The sequence below is a fragment of the Bos indicus genome, chromosome 10, assembly GCF_029378745.1.
Source record: "Bos indicus isolate NIAB-ARS_2022 breed Sahiwal x Tharparkar chromosome 10, NIAB-ARS_B.indTharparkar_mat_pri_1.0, whole genome shotgun sequence".
Classification (NCBI taxonomy): Eukaryota; Metazoa; Chordata; class Mammalia; order Artiodactyla; family Bovidae; genus Bos; species Bos indicus.
The window spans coordinates 84,696,677-84,718,341 of record NC_091769.1 but is presented as its reverse complement, the minus strand read 5'-3'; the positions used below and the strand labels follow the sequence as shown (position 1 = coordinate 84,718,341).

The following is a 21,665-nucleotide window of genomic DNA, read 5'->3' as shown; positions in this document are numbered from 1 at the left end:
TCAAAATGTAGGGTACAAGCAATAACTTTTCCAGTTACTGCATGGGCTTCAATAACAGAATAGCCTTCTGCTGCATCAAAGAATGTTCCTTAAAATCTTCTTTCTTTAAGGTTTTCTCTCTTACTGGGTTGTATGTGTTTATATTACATTTTTCCTCTTAACTGATTTTCACAAGGAATGCGAGTGATAGAAGTGTATATGCACGTATGGGCAAAAACATTTATGAATGCCTTTTTTTTTTTCAGTTCAGTTGCTCAGTCATGTCCAACTCTCTGCAACCCCATGGACTGCAGCATGCCAGGCTTTCTTGTCCATCACCAACTCTTGGAGCTTACTCAAACTCATGTCCATCAAGTTGGTGATGCTATCCAGCCATCTCATCCTCTGTCACCCTCTTCTCCTCCTGCCTTCAATCTTTCCCAGCATCAGGGTCTTTTCCAATGAGTCAGTTCTTCACATCAGGTGGCCAAAGTATTGGAGTTTCAGCTTCAGCTTCAGTCCTTCCAAAGAAATCCCAGGGCTGATCTCCTTTAGGATTGACTGTTTGGATCTCCTTGCAGTCCAAGGGACTCTCAAGAGTCTTCTCCAACACCACAGATCAAAAGCGTCAATTCTTCGGCGCTCAGCTTTCTTTATAATCCAACTCTTACATCCGTACATGACTACTAGAAAAACCATAGCCTTGACTAGACGGAACTTTGTTGGCAAAGTAATGTCCCTGCTTTTTAATATGCTGTCTAGGTTGGTCATAGCTTTTCTTTGAAGGAGCAAGGGTCTTTCAGTTTCAAGGTTGAAGTCACCATCTGCAGTTATTTTGGAGCCCAAGAAAATAAAGTCTGTCCTGTTTCCATTGTTTCCCCATCTATTTGCCATGAAGTGATGGGACCGGATGCCATGATCTTAATTTTCTGAATGCTGAGTTTTAAGCCAACTTTTTCTAGTATATGAAGTAGGGGGTGACTTCCCTGGTGGTCCAGTGGTTAAGACCTCATGCTTCCAGTGTAGTGGGCGCAGGTTCCATTCCTGGTGGAGGAATTAAGATCCCACAGGCTGTGTTGTGTGGTGAAAATAAATAAATAGATACAATGAAATAAAAGGAATAGCTGAACTTTGTGGCAATATTCCTAGTTTTGTGATAGTAATTTTGTTGAGTTCCTGAACTTCCATGACAAATCCTCTTGCTGGCCTAATTCTATGTTCTCTATGGCACATAGTCACTATGACTGTGAAAGAGCCATTATTACCCAGAGTATCATAATAATGGCCATGCCCTCCTATGACGTTATTGTTTTCTATCTGCCAGGACATTAATTGCCTTCTAACTTGCTCTAAAATTGGTAGGTAGGGTACCGCCAAGACTAGAGAGAAGAAAGCTGTTGGTAATAATATTCAAAAGCTTCGGACATACTGCTGCTTCCTTCTCACTGGAGCATCTTCACATTTACATGTTACTTCTTTTGTTATGGGATGTTAGTTAAGGCTTGCCTTATGTCTTGAATGCCATCTTATCATGGTCAATGTTTGATCTTTCCTTCAACTGAATGATTCAGACATTTCTGTGGTTATTTTGGCTTTTCCGCTTTCCTTTCACAGGCTTTTTATGAGTCATTGAATTGAAGAGGAGGTTATTTCTAAATTGGAAGGTGAGGATGAGAGAAGGGGGAGGAAAGTTCTGGGAAAAGACTAGGAAAAGATACCTTACTGTTATGTAGAGTTACTTGAGGAATAATTTCCGCTTAGTTTGGTGATAGAGGTATATACTTTATTTAAATGACTAAAAATATATGTTAGAAAATAGACAATTTTTTCTTTGCGGGGGGGGGGGGGGTGATAATGAACCACACAGTTTTACACTTCTTGTAGCTTGCTGAAATAGGACAGAAGGGTAAACAGAAGAGATATGGAACAAAGACTTAGCAGGAATAAGAAAGGGGCAAGGTCTAGTCTTGGTGCCACCTGAAGTCCCCAATCATAAAGGGGTGCTTAAGGGGAAGTACCCTTGAAATTTCCCAATCCATTCCTGAGTGTATGTTTCATGACCCATGAATTTATGTATGCTGGGTGGAGTTGTGAGGAAGGTACATTTATTTAAATCTGATTTAGAAATTGAAAGAGTAATTAGGCCAGCATTTTGCCATTCAGGAGCAGGAACAGTGGGTGGAAATGAAAAATAAAAGCAAAAAGCTGAAATGAAAAAAAAAAGGATATACATTTCTAGGAGCACAAGTTTTTATAGCAACATCAAATTTCTCAAGAGTGCCTACTGTGATTTGTACCCAAGTGAATAAAAACGCAATCATTTATTCTTGTGTATTGTGCCAATATGAGAAAAGAACTGCAATTCATTCAACGGTCTTAATTTAGACTGCTAGGAAGAGAGGTTTAGAAAAAAAGATAAATTGTTAAGTATCTGACACACATCTAGTAGGGTTATTTAAGAACTACTGAGCATAAAAATCAAGTTGCAGGGAGCCGAATTTTCTTTTCCAGAGCATCACAAAGGTAAACTGTGGCCCATTTAGTCCAAACTTGCTGTTGGCTGTCTGGTCACTTCGCAGAAGCCAGCCATGAGTGAGTCTGGAAGGGGGAGACCTCACAACACGCCACTTCAACTTATTAACTGCAACCAAAGTGGACTGACTTCTGCTAAATAAACGGCTGTGCTTTGCCCTTTAGTGTGGAGACTTCTGGAAAGAACGTCAAGGAAACTGGGCACCATAGGACCTCAAGGGGAAATTTTCATTTATATAGAGCGTTTCTCTCACTGAGTTGTAATCGATTTTTATACACAATTTCTAATGTTGTTGTCTTGTGTAAGTACTACCCTCTGGGTAAGCTGGCATGATAAGCTTTTCCTTATTGGGAGAAAGTTGGAGAAAGGCACGAGTTTACAGTCACCTCTACCACAAAGAGTTAATCCTTCCCGTCGGATTTGAGTGTCAGTCCCTTCCTTGCTTTCTACTGCGCAACCAAACTGTGCCCAAGCTCGAACCAACCGGAGCCGACCATCCTTTGCCAGTTGACTTAACAGACGCTTGCGGTAGCCTATCAGAACTTTGAACTGTCCAACCATCAACCAATTACAACTAAAGCTTGGTAGGTCGCTCCAGGTCCGGGAGGGGGCTAATACCGGGTCAGGAAAAGGGGCGGTAATGAAGCTTTGACGGACGGGTAAACTAAACCAATAAGAGCAGAGAGCTGCCGCCCCACTATCCAATCGCGAGGTAGGATGTGTGAAAAGGGGTGGGACTGTTGTCATGGGGGAGGTGGAGGCGCTAGGTGGCTACTGGCGCCCGAGGTAGAGAGGCAGGGGCGGTAGAGTTGGTCGGCGGCAGCTGCAGGTGAGTTCCGATAATGAACCCTGCGGGCCTGAGATCTGGGGGCCGTCGCGGGGGGTGGGGGTGGAAACTCCATCTCGGCGCTCCCGAGGCGGAAGCCAGCGGGAAGGGGGCCTCGACTGCGGGTCCAGCCCGGCTCGGGCCGGGGCCAGGGCGGGGGCGGCGACGGCGGCGAGTTCGCCCTGACTGGGCTGGTGGGAGAGCCGCCCGGCTCCTGCGGCGGAGTTCGTAGTGTGGCAAGGTAGGCTGCGGGGCCGGACCCAAGCGAGTCAGGCCAGCAGGTCCCTCGGGACGCCTAGCTGGTCGGGTCTGGAACACTGACCGGCGACCGGTGCGTGTGAGGGGTAGGTTCCTGGGGGAGACGGGAGCGTCTGTGGTCCCGGAGAAGGGAGTGACCGGTTACGACCTGGTCTGAGGGACGAGGTGACGCGGGTATACTCCGGACACCTTTAGTTGTGAGGAAGAAGGTGGGAACCCGGGAAGTCCGGGAGCGGCCCGAGCGGAGAAAGCTGGGGGTGGGGGGGTGGGGAGCCGGGAGACTGGGAGTGGCCCGGGTCCGAGGGAGAAGGGAGGCCAAGGGCGGCAGGGGTCCCAGTGAGGATGTCGAGGAAGGAGGCAGGGAGGGGGCGGGGGATTCTCCTGAGAAAGGCGGCCATCCATGAGAGCAGCGCTGTGGGAGCTCTGGCGGGGCTTCGGTTGGTCGGACCGCTGGAGACCTTGAACAGCTTGGGGAGGGACGGCAGCGCCCTGCCCCCCACCGCTGGTCTGCGATGGAAGATCCAAGACTGGACTGGGAACTGGGTATGAGGATCCCCGGGCGAGCAGAGTTTTGGGAAACAAAAAACAAACAAACAAAAAAACACCAACAAAACCTCGAGGGGGTAGCTCCGGTTTGAGAAGTGGTGAGAGGTTTACCCGAGGAGTGAAGTCCTCTCAGCTGGGGATTAGTCAAGCAAAATGACTCGGGGGGTAGGCGGGAGAAGTAGTTAGTTTCCTTGTAGGAAGGGAGTAGGAGATAGGGCGTCGTAGGAGGTAGCGAGAAAGTTGTTCAGGAAGAGACTAGTGGTCTCGTGGAAACTGACCAGGATAGTAGGTAACGAGGAATAACAGGGGGGCCTTTAATAGGTTCTAATAACTTGAGAAATAGAAGAAACTTCAGCTGCATAATAATACTGACGTGCCTGCCATCTAGGGCCAGAGAATGGGTTCTCAAAGCAAGGTTGTGACTTGCATTCCAGTGCTTTAGGAAAGAAATGTTTAGGACGAGAGCAATCATGTTAGAAAATAAGGACATAGACAAGACGGGGAATTTGAATGGGAAACAGGGAGGAATAGCTGAACTTGATCAGGAAGAGGAGAGGCATGAAGAGGGGTAGGCTTACTTTCTCCAAATTAGAAATAAGTTTGAATTCTGGTTCCACCACCTAGCTTCGATAGCTTAACCTCTCTGTGAAGAAGTTTCATCTATATAATAGGGATACGGATACTAACTACTACTTAGGGTTTTTTTTTTTTTTTTTCATGTGAATTAATATCTGTGGAACTTTGAGAATAGTAACTGGCACAGAATAAGTCCTATATACTGGATTTTTAAAAAATGTGTAGAGGATGAAGAAAGGCTTAGAATTCTTTAATGCGTCATTCTGGAACTTTAACTTGAACCGGAATCACCTGGAGGGCTTGCTAAAATACAGACTGCTGATTCCATCCAGAATTTCTGATACTGTAGGTCTAGGGTGGGGCCTGGAGTTTGAATTTCTCTCAGGTGATGCTTATGTTGGTCAGGGGAACATTTTGAGAACCACTTGCTTTATTGAAAGTAGTAATAATGTAGCAAGGGATTCCTTGGTGGCTGAGTGATAAAGAATCCACCTGCCAATTGACAAAACGCACTTTGGATCCCTGGGTCGGGAAGATCTCCTGGAGAAGGAAATGGCAACCCGTTCCGATATTCTTGCCTGGGAAATCCCATGGACAGAGGAGCCTGGCTGGCTACAGCCCTTGGGGTGGGAAAAGAATCAGACACGACTCAGTGAATAAAACAACAAAATAATGTAGCAGCCTTAAAATACCTGTCTACCTGCTAGACAGGTAGAAGCAAATTACAAAAACAAACAAAAAAAACCCCTAATACTCTATAAGGGATACCCTGGTTTTTTTTGTTGTTTAGTTGCTAAGCCGAGTCCAACTCTTTTTGACCCATGGACTGCATGCAGCAAGCCATACTCCTCTGTCCTCCGCTGTCTCCCAGAGTTTGCTCAAATTCATGTCCATTGAGTTGATGATGCTTGCTATCTAACCCTCTCATCCTTTGCTCCCCCCTTCTCCTTTTGCTTACCCTATTTTAAGCCTGTTTTTCTAACTGGATGATACTTTATTAGTAACTATAAAATCAATTTAGTGGGTTACCACCAGCATTACAAATAAATGAAATAGAACAGAATTGACTACTATTGCACATGGCAAGGAAAAATATTGTTTTGGGAAATTTTGCTCATACGTGTGTGTTAGTCACTCAGTCGTGTCAGAGTCTTTGTGACCCCATGGACAGTAGCCCGCCAGGCTCCCCTGTCCATGAAATTCTCCAAGCAAGAATACTGGAGTGGGTTGCCATTTCCTTCTCCAGGGGATCTTCCCAAACCAGAGATCGAACCTGGGTCTCCTGCATTGTAGGTGAATTCTTTACCATCTGAGCCACCAGGATGACGCACATGTGTGTACTAGGTTACAATGTAAAATGTATTTCTTACATTAAAAAGAGTTTGTAAAACTGTTTTGAGCTATGGAATGCAGTAAAAGTGATGTTTCAGTAGGGACATCCAGGAACTGGGTTTATTATTTGTTTTTCTTTTTGTGGTATTTCTTTCTCAGGTGGTGATACATTCTATTAAATTTCTTCAGTTGATGATTTGGTTTCTCCTGTGTTTGCCTTATCATACTGTGTTGTGTTTCTTTTTAGAAATTGAGAATATTTGGCATGAGTACTGAAGGGTATTTGAGGCAGAGAGTTGATATTGAATGGTGTTTCTCAGATGTGGTCCACTTTTGTTTCACTCATGCCCTCCTCTTTAGCTTTTCTTACCAGTATACTGTAGAGCACAGTCTGTAAAAAACCCAAGTCTACACAGACATATTGACAGTAACAACTAATACTGAAAGAGACTGGTTTGAGAAAAGTTCATGTGTAGAAAGTAAGTAAAAACCAAATAAGACATATTTCAAAAGGGAAAAGCAAAAGGGTGTTTCCTATTTAGAGAGTAAAAGAATTAAAAAATTTTTTATGGCCTTTCATACAAAATATATAAAAGCATTTTTAAGAGAACCAAATATACTTCTGTATTTTAGATTTCTAGGTTTTTGAAGAAAAATGGTGGTAATACTGGACAATTAAATGCACCTGGGAGAGAGTTTTACCTACAAAGTAGTTTATTAAGCAGGAGCTTTTGTTCTGATGGTTTTCTCCCTTCAGAATGATCTTGATGTGGCATATGTTTTAAGTTTTAACTTGTTTGAGGGACCTAAATGTAATCTACATACTTACTTAAAGCTATATTGAGAATATTTACGTATATTTTTTGCTGTTCTTGATTTTTTTTATAAGACTAGATGATTTATATTTACAAAGAGTTAATTTATATCTGTTTTAATGGATGCAAGAACGGAGAAAGCAGTATTAAAAACAAAGAGATTCTTACAGCTCTCTTTAAGATCTTTATTCCAGGAGATATATGTAACCCTTTCATTTATGTTTTATGAAATTGTGAATAAATTTTTGGAGTAGCTTTGCATCAGGAATTTTAGATTTTTCTCTCTCTGAAAAATAATTTTTATTTGTATTTCATTTTTCTTATATTTTATTAAAATTTCAATCTTTGAAAAAAATTTCAGTCTTTGGAAAGCCACAAAATCATGGCATATTTGAGTTGAAACACATAGGCAGTCTTTTCATGAAACAAATTTACTAATTTTTGTGACAAAGGTTGCAAGGATGAAAGCTTTTAAATTCCTTGCATTGAGTTAAATGAAGTATCCCTACCACCAGAATGGTTGTTCTTTAATTATTGTACAGTTGATAGGCACTTTTGTATAGATCATTTGGTTCTTTACTAACTGATGGAAGAATGTAAAATCTTTAATAGAGTGTGGGAAAAATATAAAATTCATTCTTCATAATTGTGCACATTAGTTTGATTACTCGCTTTTTGATAAATGGACTTTATTCAGTTGACTTACTGTTTACCCATAATTTAATCATATTTATCTACAAATAGCTCTCATTGCTCAACCCTTTTTACAGTGAGATTTGTTAATCTGTTGTTGAAAAAAATGGGTGGTTTTTAAATCCCAAAGAAACTGCTTTTGACTGTACAATTTAGTGAGGCTCTTTTTCCCGTTTCAAAGAATATTCATGTAAATTATTTTTACAAGTGGAAGTTCAATTAAAACTAGTTAATTAAGTTCATTTTCTATTTCAGTAAAGTTTTGTCTTTTATATGTAGATTCTGATCTCTTTTCTCTGCTTTTTGCTCTCCAAATACTCATACAATAGATCCTAATGGAAGTGTGCTACCTGAAAATCTGGAGTTCTGTGTGTCTTGTTTTTGGTTTGCTGGGAGAATTCCTTTTATCAGAAAAGTTCCCTAGCTAAACTTACTACCTTAAAAAGAGGTATTTTAATAGAGTACTTGGAAAGCTACATTTTATTTTGGACTTGTCAAAATACATATGTTGTGTTTAATAAATTTTGATTTGCACGGAATGGATCTTAAATTTTGCCAATTTCTGAATTCTGATATATGTTTCCTTGGTGGGGCTGGGGAGAAAGGATATAGTTGTACTCCTTAAATTAAAAAACATTTTTTTTTTTTGCTATCATTTCTTTATCTTGATATAATGGTAAATCTTTTATTTACAAAGAAATATAATTTTTTGAAAATAAAGACCAATTTATTTGCAAAGAAAATTTATCTTCAGTAATTTAACATATTAGAAATCTCATTAAAGGCAAATTGTGTATAAGGCATTTTAGGCTGTTCAACTATGAAATACAAGTACTAATAAATAGGTTGTCTTTATCTTATTGCCATATATTTTTGAGAATATAAAATATGCACTTGGGAAATCTTAGGGCAAAAGGAGGTTTGAGACTAAGGGAGAATGAGGAGAATACTGACGTGTTTGAGGTGGAGTCTGGCAGATCTGCAGGAAGTATGTCTAGAGGAGTGAGCCATTCTTGGCAGTTTTCCTAGCGTGACATATGTAAAGGAGGTTGATCCTATTTGCAACATTCTTGCATGGACATATTTTTCGTCCTGCTTGTTAGAACTCTTCCTTTGTTGTGTTCCACTCAGGAAAGCATGTCAGAATACAAATGAACACCATGAGAATTGCTAGTCCTAGGATGGGAACCTGGGCTGGACCATGCGGATTTAGAAGGCAGGATACTCGACTCTGCTCTCTAGCTCTTGGGAATAGGTGCCCAACACTTGTTACTAGGCCATGCCTTCCCATTTGTCCTTTTTAATGGAGTCTGGGACTAGGCAGGAAGAAGACTCCAGTCATCTTAAATGGATGAACCAAGGAGTTGGTTAATAATTGACTTCTGTGGCTTTGCTTTCTCTGCCTACCCAGACTCTTTCTCCCTACTTGCTTGTTGCTACCTTACATTCACTAGCAAAGTCTTGAGTTCTCTGATTAGGTAGCAAAATATTAATTATGGTAACCTGTTTGTATTAAAGTTATATAGTTAATTAGAAAAGTGATTATCATCAGATTTTTCCAGTTTAGTTAGGGAGGAAAAGGGATTTAAAGCTGTAGAACACTTGCTTGGCTCCTGAATAAAGACAAAGTCAGGGAAGTCAGGAACACAGAAAAAAAGCAAAATTCATATCTTTTAAGATTGACTGTCTTTGACTTTAGAAAAGTAAGTGATGCTTCGGACTTTTTTAATCAGGAATTTTAGCTCCCAGTATTATTTAATAAATTTTTTTCAACCTAGAATCTCAGACTCACAGAATAGCCTGATGATCACAGAAGTACATTTGTAACTACCATATAGAGAAATTGAAAGAAGTATCATTTGTGTTCTGAGGAAGAATGATAGGATAGAAAAAAACCCAAGTTCTGTGATTGTTTGACCATGGTTTTGAACCCTGGCTCTGTCATTTACTAATTGACTAATTAGGCAGTAGGCAGTTTATGAAATCTTTCGTAGCCTCAGTTTTGTCATCTATAAAATGGAGCTTCTAATATCCTCCTTAACTGTCCTGATAATGAGAATTAAACAAAAAGCATTTTATGTAGTACCTTGCATATAGTGGGCACTCAGTACACGATGATGTTAATAATTAGTAATTATAGCAATTTTAGCCCTTTCTTTACTTTGGCAACAAAGGTCCGTCTAGTCAAGGCTATGGTTTTTCCTGTGGTCATGTATGGATGTGAGAGTTGGACTGTGAAGAAGGCTGAGTGCCGAAGAATTGATGCTTTTGAACTGTGGTGTTGGAGAAGACTCTTGAGAGTCCCTTGGACTGCAAGGAGATCCAACCAGTCCATTCTAAAGGAGATCAGTCCTGGGTGTTCATTGGAAGGAATGATGCTAAAGCTGAAACGCCAATACTTTGGCCACCTCATGTGAAGAGTTGACTCATTGGAAAAGACTCTGATGCTGGGAGGGATTGGGGGCAGGAGGAGAAGGGGATGACAGAGGATGAGATGGCTGGATGGCATCACCAACTTGATGGGCGTGAGTCTGGGTGAACTCTGGGAGTTGGTGATGGACGGGGAGGCCTGGCGTGCTGCGATTCATGGGGTCGCAAAGAGTCGGACACGACTGAGTGACTGAACTGAACTAGCTCTTTCTTAATATCCCAGATACTGTGATTATAAGCAATGTGGTAGTTAGAAAAACAGGAATTGACTTTATAATTTTACATGTATTTTAAGTATTTAAAATCTTTGTTTTTGTGGTTGGTATACATGGGGTAAAAGGCTAATATTTACATGGGGTAATGAGGCTTATATTTTTTTATGTGGTCACAGGTTGTATCTCCAAGCATATCATCTGATCCTCTTCTGCCTGAGTTTTGCTAACATTGTTGTTCAGCTGCCCAGTCGGTCTAACTCTTTGCAGCCCCATGGACTGCAAGATGCCAGGCCTCCCTGTCCCTCACCATCTCCCAGAGTTTGTCCAAGTTCATGTTCATTGCATCAGTGATGCAGTTCAGCCATCTCATCCTCTGATGCCCTCTTCTTCTTCTGCCCTCAGTCTTTCCCAGCATCAGGGATTTTTCCTAATAGTGGGTGCCATTAACCCTGCTACTGGAAAAAAAGTTGAATGTTATAGATTTAATGACTTAAAATTTGTTCTAAATGCTAGTTAGAAAGGATCAGTTTATCTTCCCTTATAGTTAATACATTACTCTTCATGATTCAAGTTGAAGTAGATTTTATTTCTTAAGTTAAGCCCTCTACCTTCCTTAGTTAAGGATTTGGTCAAACGTGAAAGAAAAATCTTTTTTCACATGTAGAAAGCTGTTAAAAGCTATATTATCTCTTAAATTGTCTCTGATGAAAGCAGCTGTATAATTTCCATAACATTCATGATGTTATGGGCTTTATTTTAATTTCATTAGTGAACATAATTTTGAATAGTTAACTATTTTAAAGAGTAGATTTATTCTTTTTTTTCTTTTTTTTTTGCAGGGAGGGCTGCCTCTCGTGGCTTGTGGGATCTTAATTCCCTGGCCAGGGATTGAATCTAGGCCATGGCAGTGAAAGCACTGAGTCCTAGCTCCTGGATAGTCAGGAAATTCCCAGATCCATTCTTATTTTTGAAAATTCTTTATTGTTCATAGTATGAAGGGGTGTTTTCCTATGGTAGCAGAGTCTTTCTTATTCTTGCAGTGATTATAGTAGTAAATACTGTATTGGGTATATTGGCAAGAAAATGAATTGTGAATATCTATTCATATGACTGGTGGGGCTTCCCTGGCAGTCCAGTGGTTAAGATTCTAGACTTCCAGTGCTGGGGGTGTGGGTTTGATGCCTGTTTGGGGAACTAACATGCTGCACATGCTGCACAGCATGGCCAAAAAAAAATTTTTTTTTTTATGATTGGTCATCATTTCTAAAAATGTTAACATATTTTATCAAAAGCTGTTGATTTCTTAATGCTCCATTCCTTGATATTCCAGCTTAATTTTAGAAACCATACAGCTTGGTATGTTATCCTCATATTGGTGAGGATTTTTTAAAAATTTATTTTGTGATATTAGATTTAATCTTCATAAAGCTGTAAAGTTTTTGAAGTCACGACTTTATCATTTTTGGTATTCTCTGGGATACAAATGTACTGAGTGAATGATGGGGAGACTCTGACCGCCAGTTGAATTTATAACATCAACTAAATTAACTTTGATTGGCCGAGTTCAAATCCAGCTCTACTTCCTTAGGCAAATTAATTTAGTTTTCTCATCTGTGAAATAAATAGCTTTGAGAATTATGAGATAATTTGTGTAAAGCATTTAACGGTACTTAGCTCATAGTAATGGAGAAGGCAATGGCACCCCACTCCAGTACTCTTGCCTGGAAAATCTCAAGGGCAGAGGAGCCTGGTAGGCTACAGTCCATGGGGTCACTAAGAGTCGGACATGACTGAGCGACTTCACTTTCACTTTTCACTTTCATGCATTGGAGAAGGAAATGGCAACCCACTCCAATGTTCTTGCCTGGAGAATCCCAGGGACGGTGGAGCCTGGTGGGCTGCCGTCTATGGGGTTGCTTGCTGCTAAGTCGCTTCAGTCGTGTCTGACTCTGTGTGACCCCATACTTAGCAAACCTTGGCTACTGTTGTAAGGATGCAGGATTGCAGGTAGGAGGTAAAGTGAACAAAGCAGATAGGAGGCAAAAGATTTTTCTGTTTTTTTTTTTTTTTTTGCATGGACTATGAAAGAATCATATATTAAATTGAACTATGAAACTTAAACTTCGTTAGACATTAAAAGCAATCTTGAATTCTTCTTGACTCTGTTGTCTTATTTTTAGTTCAGTCAACCTGCTGTATTTTTTGCCATTCAGTCATAGTAAATTCTTAATTATCTATACCCAGATTAGCATTGTTATAATTAATCCCTAAATTCTTTTGGATTATGAAGTATAGCTAAGGAACCAATTAGATACATTTTTCATTAGACTTAAGTTTTATTTAAGGTAATATTTAAATACTGTATCTCCTTGGCATTGAATAGCTTCATTGGCAGTTCTTAATCTGTTGCCTGCAACTCTTTGGATTGAGGGGTAGATATTTTCTGTAGTTAGTAAAGCTCTCTCAAATCCATTTGCTCATCAAATATTATCTGTAGACAAAAGTAATAAGTTCTAAATACCTATATGCATTATACTTACATGTGCTGCGTACTGTGTACTAAGTCACTTAAGTCGTGTCTGACTCTTTGCAACCCTGTGGACCCTCTGTCCTTGGGATTATCCCAGGCAGGAATACTGGAGTGGGTTACCACCTCCTCCAGGGGATCTTCATGATCCAGGGATCGAAGCCAAGTCTCTTATGTATCCTGCATTGGCAGGCAGGTTCTTTACCACTAGCGCCACCTGGGAAGCCTTACACTTACATATATGTTTAACATTTATTACTTTGTACATCTATACGTATGCATATACGTTTATATTTGTAGAATTGTTGTTCTTCAGTAGCTAAGTCAGACTCTTTGTGACCCCATGGACTGCAGCACACCAGGCTTCCCTGTCCTTCACTATCTCCTGGAGTTTGCTTAAAATCATGTCCATTGTGTCAGTGATGCCATCCAACCATCTCATCCTCTGTCACCCCCTTCTCTTGCCCTCAATCTTTTCCAGCATCAGGGTCTTTTTCAATGAGTCGGCCCTTTGCATCAGGTGGCCAAAGGATTAGAACTTCAGCATTAGTCCTTCCAATGAATATTCAAGGTTGATTTCCTTTACAATTGACTGGTTTGATCTCCTTGCAGTCCAAGGGACTCTCAAGGGTCTTCTCCAGCACCACAATTTGAAAACATCAATTCTTCATCACTCAGATTTCTTTATGGTTCAGCTCTCATATCTGTACATGACTACTGGAAAAACCATAGCTTTGACTATATGAAACTTTGTGGGCAAAGTGATGTCTCTCTGTTTAATACACTGACTAGGTCTGTCATAGCTTTTCTTCCAAGGAGCAAGTGTCTTTCAGTTTCATGGCTGCAGTCACTGTTAGCAGTGATTTGGGAGCCCAAGAAAATAAAATGTGTCACTCTTTCCACTTTTTTCCCTTCTATTTGCTATGAAGTGATGGAACTGGATGCCATAATCTTCATATTTTAAATGTTGAGTTTTAAGCCAGCTTTTTCACTCTTCCTTTATCACTCTCATTTAAGAGACTCTTTAGTTCTTCACTTTTTTAGAGTGGTATCATCTGCATATCTGAGGTTGTTGATATTTCTCCTGCAATCTTGATTCCAGCTTGTGATTGATCCAGCCTGGCATTTTGCGTGATACACTCTGCATATAAGTTAAATTAGCATAGTGACAATATACAGCCTTGGCAAACTCCTTTTTCAGTTTTGAAGCAGTCTGTTGTTCCATGTCCAGTTCTGACCATTGCTTCTTGACCTTAATACAGGTTTCTCAGGAGACAGGTAAAGTGGTCTAGTGTTTCCATCTCTATAAGAATTTTCCACAGTTTGTTGTGATCCGCATAGTCAAAGGCTATAGCATAGTCAATGAAGCAGAAGTAGCTGTTTTTCTGGAAACTCTTGCTTAATTTGTGATCCAACGGATCTTGGCAGTTTGATCTCTGGTTCCTCTGCCTTTTCTAAATCCAGCTTGTACATCTGCACATTTTTGGTTCACGTACTTTCAAAGCCTAGCTTGAAGGATTTTGAGCATTACCTTGCTAGCATGTGAAAATGAGTGCAGTTGTACAATAGTTTGAGTATTCTCTGGCATTGGAATCAAAACTGACCTTTTCCAGTCTTGTGGCCATTGCTAAGTTTTCCAAATTTGCTTGACATACATATTGAGTGCAGCACTTTAACAGCATCATCTTTTAAGATTTTTAAATAGCTTAGCTGGAATTTTGTCACCTCCACTAGCTTTGTTTGTAATAATGCTTCTAAGGCCCGCTTCATTTCACACTCCAGGTTGTTGGCTTTAGGTGAGTGAACACACCATTGTTGTTATCTGGGTCATTAAGACCTTTTTTGTATTTTTTATGCTATTTTATATATTCTTATGTATATTCTTGCCACCCCTTCTTAATCTCTTCTGCTTCTATTAGGTCCTTGACATTCTGTCCTTTACTGTGCCAATCCTTGTGTGAAATGTTCCCTTGATATCTCCAATTTTCTTGAAGAGCTCTCTAGTCTTTCCTATTCTACTGTTTTTCTCTATTTCTTTGCATTGTTCACATAAAGAAGGCTTTCTTATCTCTCCTTGCTATTCTCTGTAACAACTCTGTATCAGTTGGGTGTATCTTTCCCATCTTTCCCTTTCTCCCTTGCCTTTCGCTTCTCTTCTAAGCTATTTGTGATGCCTCCTCAGACAACCACTTAGCCTTCTTTCATTACTTTTTCTTGGTCACTGCCTCCTGTAGGTACAAGCCTCTGTCCGTAGTTCTTTAGGCACTTTGTCTATCAGATCTAATCCCTTGAATCTGTTTGTCACTTCCACTATATAATCATAAGGGATTTGATTTAGGTCATACCTGAATGGTACAGTGGTTTTCCCTACTTTCTTCAATTTAAGTCTGAATTTTGCAATAAGGAGCTCATGGTCCACAGTCAGCTCCAGGTCTTGTTTTTGCTGACTGTATAAAGCTTTTCCATCTTTGGCTGCAGAAAATAAATCAGTCTGATTACAGTATTGACCATCTGCTGATGTCCATGTGTAGAGTTTGCTCTTGTGTTGTTGAAAGAGGGTGTTTGCTATGACCAGTGGGTTCTCTTGGCAAAACTCTATTAGCCTTTGCCCTGCTTCATTTTGGGCTTCCCTGGTAGCTCAGCTGGTAAAAAATCCACCTGCAATGCAGGAAAATCTGGTTCGATTCCTGGGTTGTGGGAAGATCCCCTGGAGAAGGGATAGGCTACCCACTCCAGTATTCTTGGGCTTCCCTGGTGGCTCAGTTGGTAAAGAATCCACCTGCAATGCGGGAGACCCCAGTTCTATCCCTGGGTTGTGGGAAGATCCCCTGGAGGAAGGCATGGCAACCCACTCCAGTATTCTTGGCTGGAGAATCCCCATGGACAGAGGAGCCTGGCGGGCTACAGTCCATGGAGTTGCAAAGAATTGGACATGACTTCAGTAACTAAGCACAGTGCAGCATTTTGTACTCTGAGGCCAAACTTGCCAGTTACTCCAGGTATCTCTTGACTTCCTACTTTTGCATTACGATCCCTTTTGATGAAAAGGACTTCATTTTTGGTGTTAGTTCTAGAACGTCTTCTTGTAGGTCTTCATAGAACTGTTCAACTTCAGCTTCTTTAGCATCAGTGGTTGGGGCATAGACTTGGATACTGTGGTGTTGAATGATTTGCCTTGGAAATGAACCAAGATCATTCAGTCATTTTTGAGATTGCACCCAAGTAGTGTGTTTCAGACTGTTTTGTTGACTATAAGGGCTACTGCATTCTATGGGATTCTTGCCCACAGGAGTAGATGTAATGGTCATCTTAATCCAGTTTCCCACTCCCATCCATTTTAGTTCAGAGTCCTAAAATTAGATCCAATTTGAAGAATAGTAGTGAAAGTGTTAGTTTCTCAGTCGTGTCTGAGAGTCATATGACACCACGGACTGTATCCCATCAGGCTCCTCTGTCTGTGGAATTCTCTAGGCAGGAATACTGGAGTGGGTAGCCAGCCATTCCCTTGTCTAAGGGATCTTCCCAACCCAGAGATTGAACTTGGGTCTCCCGCATTGCAGGCATATTCTTTATGCCTGAGAATAAGGCATATAGCCTTATGGTCTGAGCCACCAGGGAAGCCCAATTTGAAGAATATGTACATTCAAATAAATGTTGAGATGAATTTTTAAAATTTTCACTTTATAAGGCTAGACTGAATTCATAGGTAGCCTTGGTTATTTTGACTCCTCCATTTTCTGGCTGAAAATTCAGGTATTACCATGTAGGGATTGGTTAATATTTTGTCTTTTAAAAAGCTGCATCATACTAAGAGCTCTCAGCCTACTTTTTCTACCCTTTTCTTACCCAGATGTATCATTTCAGAAACTTCTCTTCCCCCAAAATGGCATATACCTTTTACAAAATTCAGGTGTAATTGATATGTAATGAAATTGCATATATTTAAAGTATACAGTTTCATGAGTTTTTATCTATTTACATACTACAATCAAAATAAGGAATATACCAGTTTAAAAGTTTCCTTATGCCCTTTGGGTAAGGTTTACCCTTTGGTAAACCATCTCTCCCTTTCCACACTCAGAATAACAATCTGCTGTCAGTACAGTTTGCATTTTCTAGAATTTTATGCAAAGAGAATTGCATGGTGTATACTCTTTGAGAGGGAGGTCTGGTGTCTTTCACTTTGTCTTGAGGTTTATCTATGTTATTTTGTGTATCAGTAATGTGTTCCTTTTTATCCCTGAGTAGCCCCACTCAGGGACGGGGGAGCCTGGTGGGCTGCCATCTGTGGGGTCACACACAGTCGGACACGACTGAAGTGACGCAGCAGCAGCAGCAGCAGCAGCCCCGCTCCAGTACTCTTGCCTGGAAAATCCCATGGACAGAGGAGCCTGGTGGGCTACAGTCCATAGGGTCTCTAAGAGTTGGACACGACTGAGCGACTTCACTTTCCCTTTTCACTTTCATGCATTGGAGAAGGAAATGGCAGCCCACTCCAGTGTTCTTGTCTGGAGAATCCCAGGGACGGCGGAGCCTGGTGGGGTGCTGTCTGTGGAGTTGCACAGAGTTGGACACGACTGAAGCGACTTAGCAGTAGCAGCAGCAGTGTTCCAATATGTGTCACAATTTTTAAAATGATTCTGTTGATAAGATATGGGATTGTTTCCAGTTTCTGGCTATTCAAATAAAACTGTGAACATTCACGTACAGATTTTTGTTTTAGGAACATGTGTTTTCGTTTCTTTTGGGTGTATACCTAATAGTGGAGTTGCTGGGTCGTATGTTAAGTCAGTTTCCAAAGCTTCTATAATTTACATTCCCACTGACAGTGGGAATGAACATTCTGACTTCTTCACATCCTCACCAGCACTTGTTATTATCTCTGTCTTTTTTGTAGTCAATCTAGTAGATGTGAAGTAATAATTCATGGTGGTTTTGTTTTGCATTTTCCCGATGACTGTTGATACTGAGAATTTTTTTTGTGGGTTTATTGGACATTTGTATATTATCTTTGAAATATTATCTATTTGGATCTCCTGCACATGTTAAAAAATGGAATTGTTTTTTGTTATTCTGTTTTTAGTTATGGAAAACTTTTATACATGTTCTGGATACAAGTCCCATGTTAGATACATGATTTGCAAATATTTTCTCCCAGTATGGCTCATATTTTCACTTTCTTAGTGGTGGCCATTGAAGTGCAAACCTTTTTCATTTTGATATAGCCCTGTCTTTGTGCTTTTGGTAAAATATCTAAGAAACAATCGCCTTATTCAAGGTCATGAATATTTATGCCTGTGTTTGCTTCTAAGTGTTTATATAAATTTTAGCCCTTACATTTAGTTCCATTTTGGGTTAATTTTTGTGTATGGTATGGGGAAGGGGCCCAACTTAATTTTTTTACTTATGGTTATCCAGTTGCCTCAGCACCCTTTGTTAAGACCATTACCTTTTGTTTATTGGCTTGTTAGAAAAGTTTAATAAAATTTTCTGCTTTGTTACTAATTCTTCAGAATAGCGATTTGTTGACCTTTTGGTCTAGTGGGGCAGAGGGAAGCAGCTTAGAGTTTTAAGAATGGGTTATAAATGAACCCACTGACTTAAAATATATGATTGTCGATTTCATCCTTTCATTACTTTATTCTTGAGTATTAAATGAAATTCATCTGCCATTTTTCTGCTTACTGGGCAATTTTGTGCACAAAGTTCTACAGAAGCTTCAGTGTTGGACCATTTAATGGAAATCGGGGTTAGGTTTCAAACATGTGACATAAAGGAAGAAAAGCTTCTGTTACACCTTTTCCTTCTTTAACTCTCCTATCCTGTTACCTTTTTTATCTTAAGAAGACTCTTTTGGATTATTAACACACAGCCTTTTTCTGAGGGAAGATCAAGTACTAAGGCTTTTTTTTTTAAGTTGGAGATCGAAGGAAATGTTCTATAATGACGATTGAAAACATTATAAAGAAATAAATATCTTTATTAGCCTTGGTAAATTAAAAAATTCAGAGTTAGTATCAGAATCAAAGTTTCCATTTCCACGTAATCCTGGTTGAAGGTTAGAAACATCATGGTATTTTTCTTTCATTTAAAAAAATCATGAAAATACAGTTACTTTACAACTTGTGAGATTACTTAGCATTTTGAAAGAAGTTTATTCTTTATTTGTAGAACATTTGACTCTAAATTGGGTTTTTAAGTTTTTCCCTATGTTTTAAGAGGCATTAATTATTCTCTTTTGGAGGTCTTACAAGCAAAGGGAAAAGTATACATCTTTTACAGAGTGTTTAAATATTACGTGTCTCATCTCTATTTGTAGAGTTCTGTTTCTTTAGAATATGAGGCCAGTACTTTGCCAAGTAAGAGCTGATTTCCTGGGAAATCTGGTTGCTGGCTTGACTTCTTGCTGTGCCTTTCCCTTTTGTTGCTTTATAAAAGAGTGGAGCCCAGTCCTGTGGAAAATCACTAAATCATCGAATTATTTTCCCTAGCTCAAATTAAGCATGATTGATATATATTTGCATTGTATTGAATTCTGTAACTTTTTATTGTTAGAGATGTATTAGCATATCTTGAAGGACTTTGACTTCATTTAATGAGTTGGCTGCTCATATCTGAAATAACACTTATCAGTGTGTTCCTTTAACGAATGTTCTAATCCTTCTGTTGTTTTTTTTTTTCCTCTCTCTCCAGTAGACGTAGTTAGTGAGGGGTAACACTGGTGTTCTTACAATAAAATCCAGACAGTTATGAAATATAATAGTAGTTTCTATGATGTTGGCCTCTAATTATGATTTTTTAATGACATTGTTTCTAATTTTTCCTCATTGCATATTTTACTGTGTACATACATTTGTAAGCTGCTTTCATTAACATACATTTTATTAAAATAATTTGAAACAGTTTAGAACAGCTGAAGAATATTCCAGTAATGGATGCATTATTATTTATGCACTCAGTTTCCATAGTGTTCACATTTAGCTTGCTTGTTGATTTCCAGTTATTACAAACAAAACTTCAGTGAATATTGCTAAACCCAAATCTTTGTCCACATTTCTATATTTTTAAGATAAATACATTTGAATGGAATTATTAGGTCAAGTTATACATTTCTTAGAGCTTTCAGGAGAGCAAAACATTGCATTGTTGCTCTCCAGAAAGGTTGCACCGATTTATATTCCCCTTAGCAGTATGAGACTGAGCTATGTATTAATACCTTTGTGAGCAGTGTTATTATTTTAAAATATTTAAAAGTATTTAAAATGTTAATATAAGGAGAAAATAGTAACTGGTTTCTTAAATTTGTATTTATTTGATCTCCAGTAGACTATTTTTAAATGTGATCATTAGCCTTTAAGTATCTCCTTTAAGTGAAGTTATATTATTGTTCTTTGTCTTCTTTATTTTTTTCATTTTCTGAGTGGGCTCCAGTTTTTACATGGAATCTAGGAATAATATTCAAAGCAGGATAATATTCAAAGCTGTGACTTAATTTATATGAATGATCAGTGAAAGTTGTTTAATGCCCTTTCAATTTAGTTTTTCTCTGCAACTACTTTCTGATTTTTGCCTGTTTTTGAATTTCATATAAATGGAATAATACCACATGTACTCTTTTTATCTGGCTTCTTTTGTTTAATGTGTTTTTGAGATTCATTTCATTTTGTACACTTTTATTAAAACCGTAACCAATAGAAAATTACAGCAATGGTATACCCTTTTAAATAAAATGTCATTAAAACATTCTCTAAACCACAGTTTGTTAACTATTTAATTTACCTTAAGTCTAGGTTATATCTAAGACACCGTTTCCATCACAGTAGCCATTTAAAGCCAGTCTTATTTCTATATGTGGGTAATATCTGGAGGAGCACTCTACTCAGGATGAACATGCACCAAGAATGCAGAAGAAAAAAATTTATATGTGTAGCTACACTTAAGAGTTTCCATAGGAGTATCACTTAGTAAACCCTGGGATTTATTTGCCTTTTAAAAGCAACCAATGAAAAAATTTCTCAAAAAAGTTTATATTGTGGCAAGAAAACTCAAGTGAGTTATTAAAAAAGTGAGGTTATTTTCAGAATAAAAATTATCTTCAAGTAGGGATTGTTTAAAATGCAGTTTGAAATGAAACAGAATTTTAAGAAAATAAAAATAAGACATTCTCTATGCTATAGCTCCCTCAGTCGTGTCTCACTCTTTGCAGTCCCATGGACTGTAGCCCGCCTTTGTCCATGGGACTTCCCAGGCAAGAATACTGGAGTGGGTTGCCATTTCCTACTTAAGGGAATCTTCCCAACCCAGGGATCGAACCCTGGTCTCCTGCATTGGCAGGTGGATTCTTTACCACTGAGCCACCACATACTTTACATGCACTAATTTAATCCTCATATTAATAATTCCTGCTAGAGTAGGTACTGTTATTATCCTTACTTTCTAGTTGAGGAATCTGAAGCACAGAAGTTAAGCAACTTGCCACAAATCATAGAGCAAGTGGGGGACTCATTCTTACCCTCAGTGCTAAAGAAATTAAATGCAATGAATTTTGCATTCTTTATGGAATGTGTGGTAGTGGTGGTCAAAATTTAAACGGATTTCTAAGTTTGCAAATAGACTCTTCACCAGACTCTCTTTCTTCACTGTCAGTACTCCTGTCATGTATCCCAGGAGGGGGATTTATGGAAGGAAAGTATTATCTGAATAAACAGATGGTGGACAACCCTAGTAACCTGGGATTGAGTGCTTTCCTGGAGAAGATGCCATTTCTCTCTGTACCTTAAATTGAGTCTTGGAATTGGAGCAGCTATTTTTGGACGGTTCTCAGCAGTGTTTGTTTAACTGGTCTTTGTGAAAATCTCTAAATGTAAATGTTTAACATCCTCTGGAAACAAACCAAGTAAGATATGAGGTTGATAGCACTTGTGCTTGAAAAATG

At 39.3% G+C, this 21,665-nt stretch overlaps 1 protein-coding gene across 11 annotated transcripts in view; it reads left to right on the top strand.

Moving 5' to 3' along the window:
* Window positions 1-3,246: 3,246 nt before the first annotated feature.
* The window catches only part of NUMB (NUMB endocytic adaptor protein), a 160,657-nt gene continuing 142,238 nt past the window's right edge, over window positions 3,247-21,665 (top strand). For 9 of the 11 annotated variants that reach the window (XM_070797831.1, XM_070797829.1, XM_070797828.1 and 6 more), the window contains exon 1: window positions 3,247-3,341. The gene's annotated coding sequence lies outside the window, so the exon portion shown is untranslated. Of the gene's footprint in view, window positions 3,342-3,556; window positions 3,580-21,665 lie in introns of those variants that run through there. The other 2 variants (XM_070797832.1, XM_070797825.1) reach the window with 2 other exon arrangements.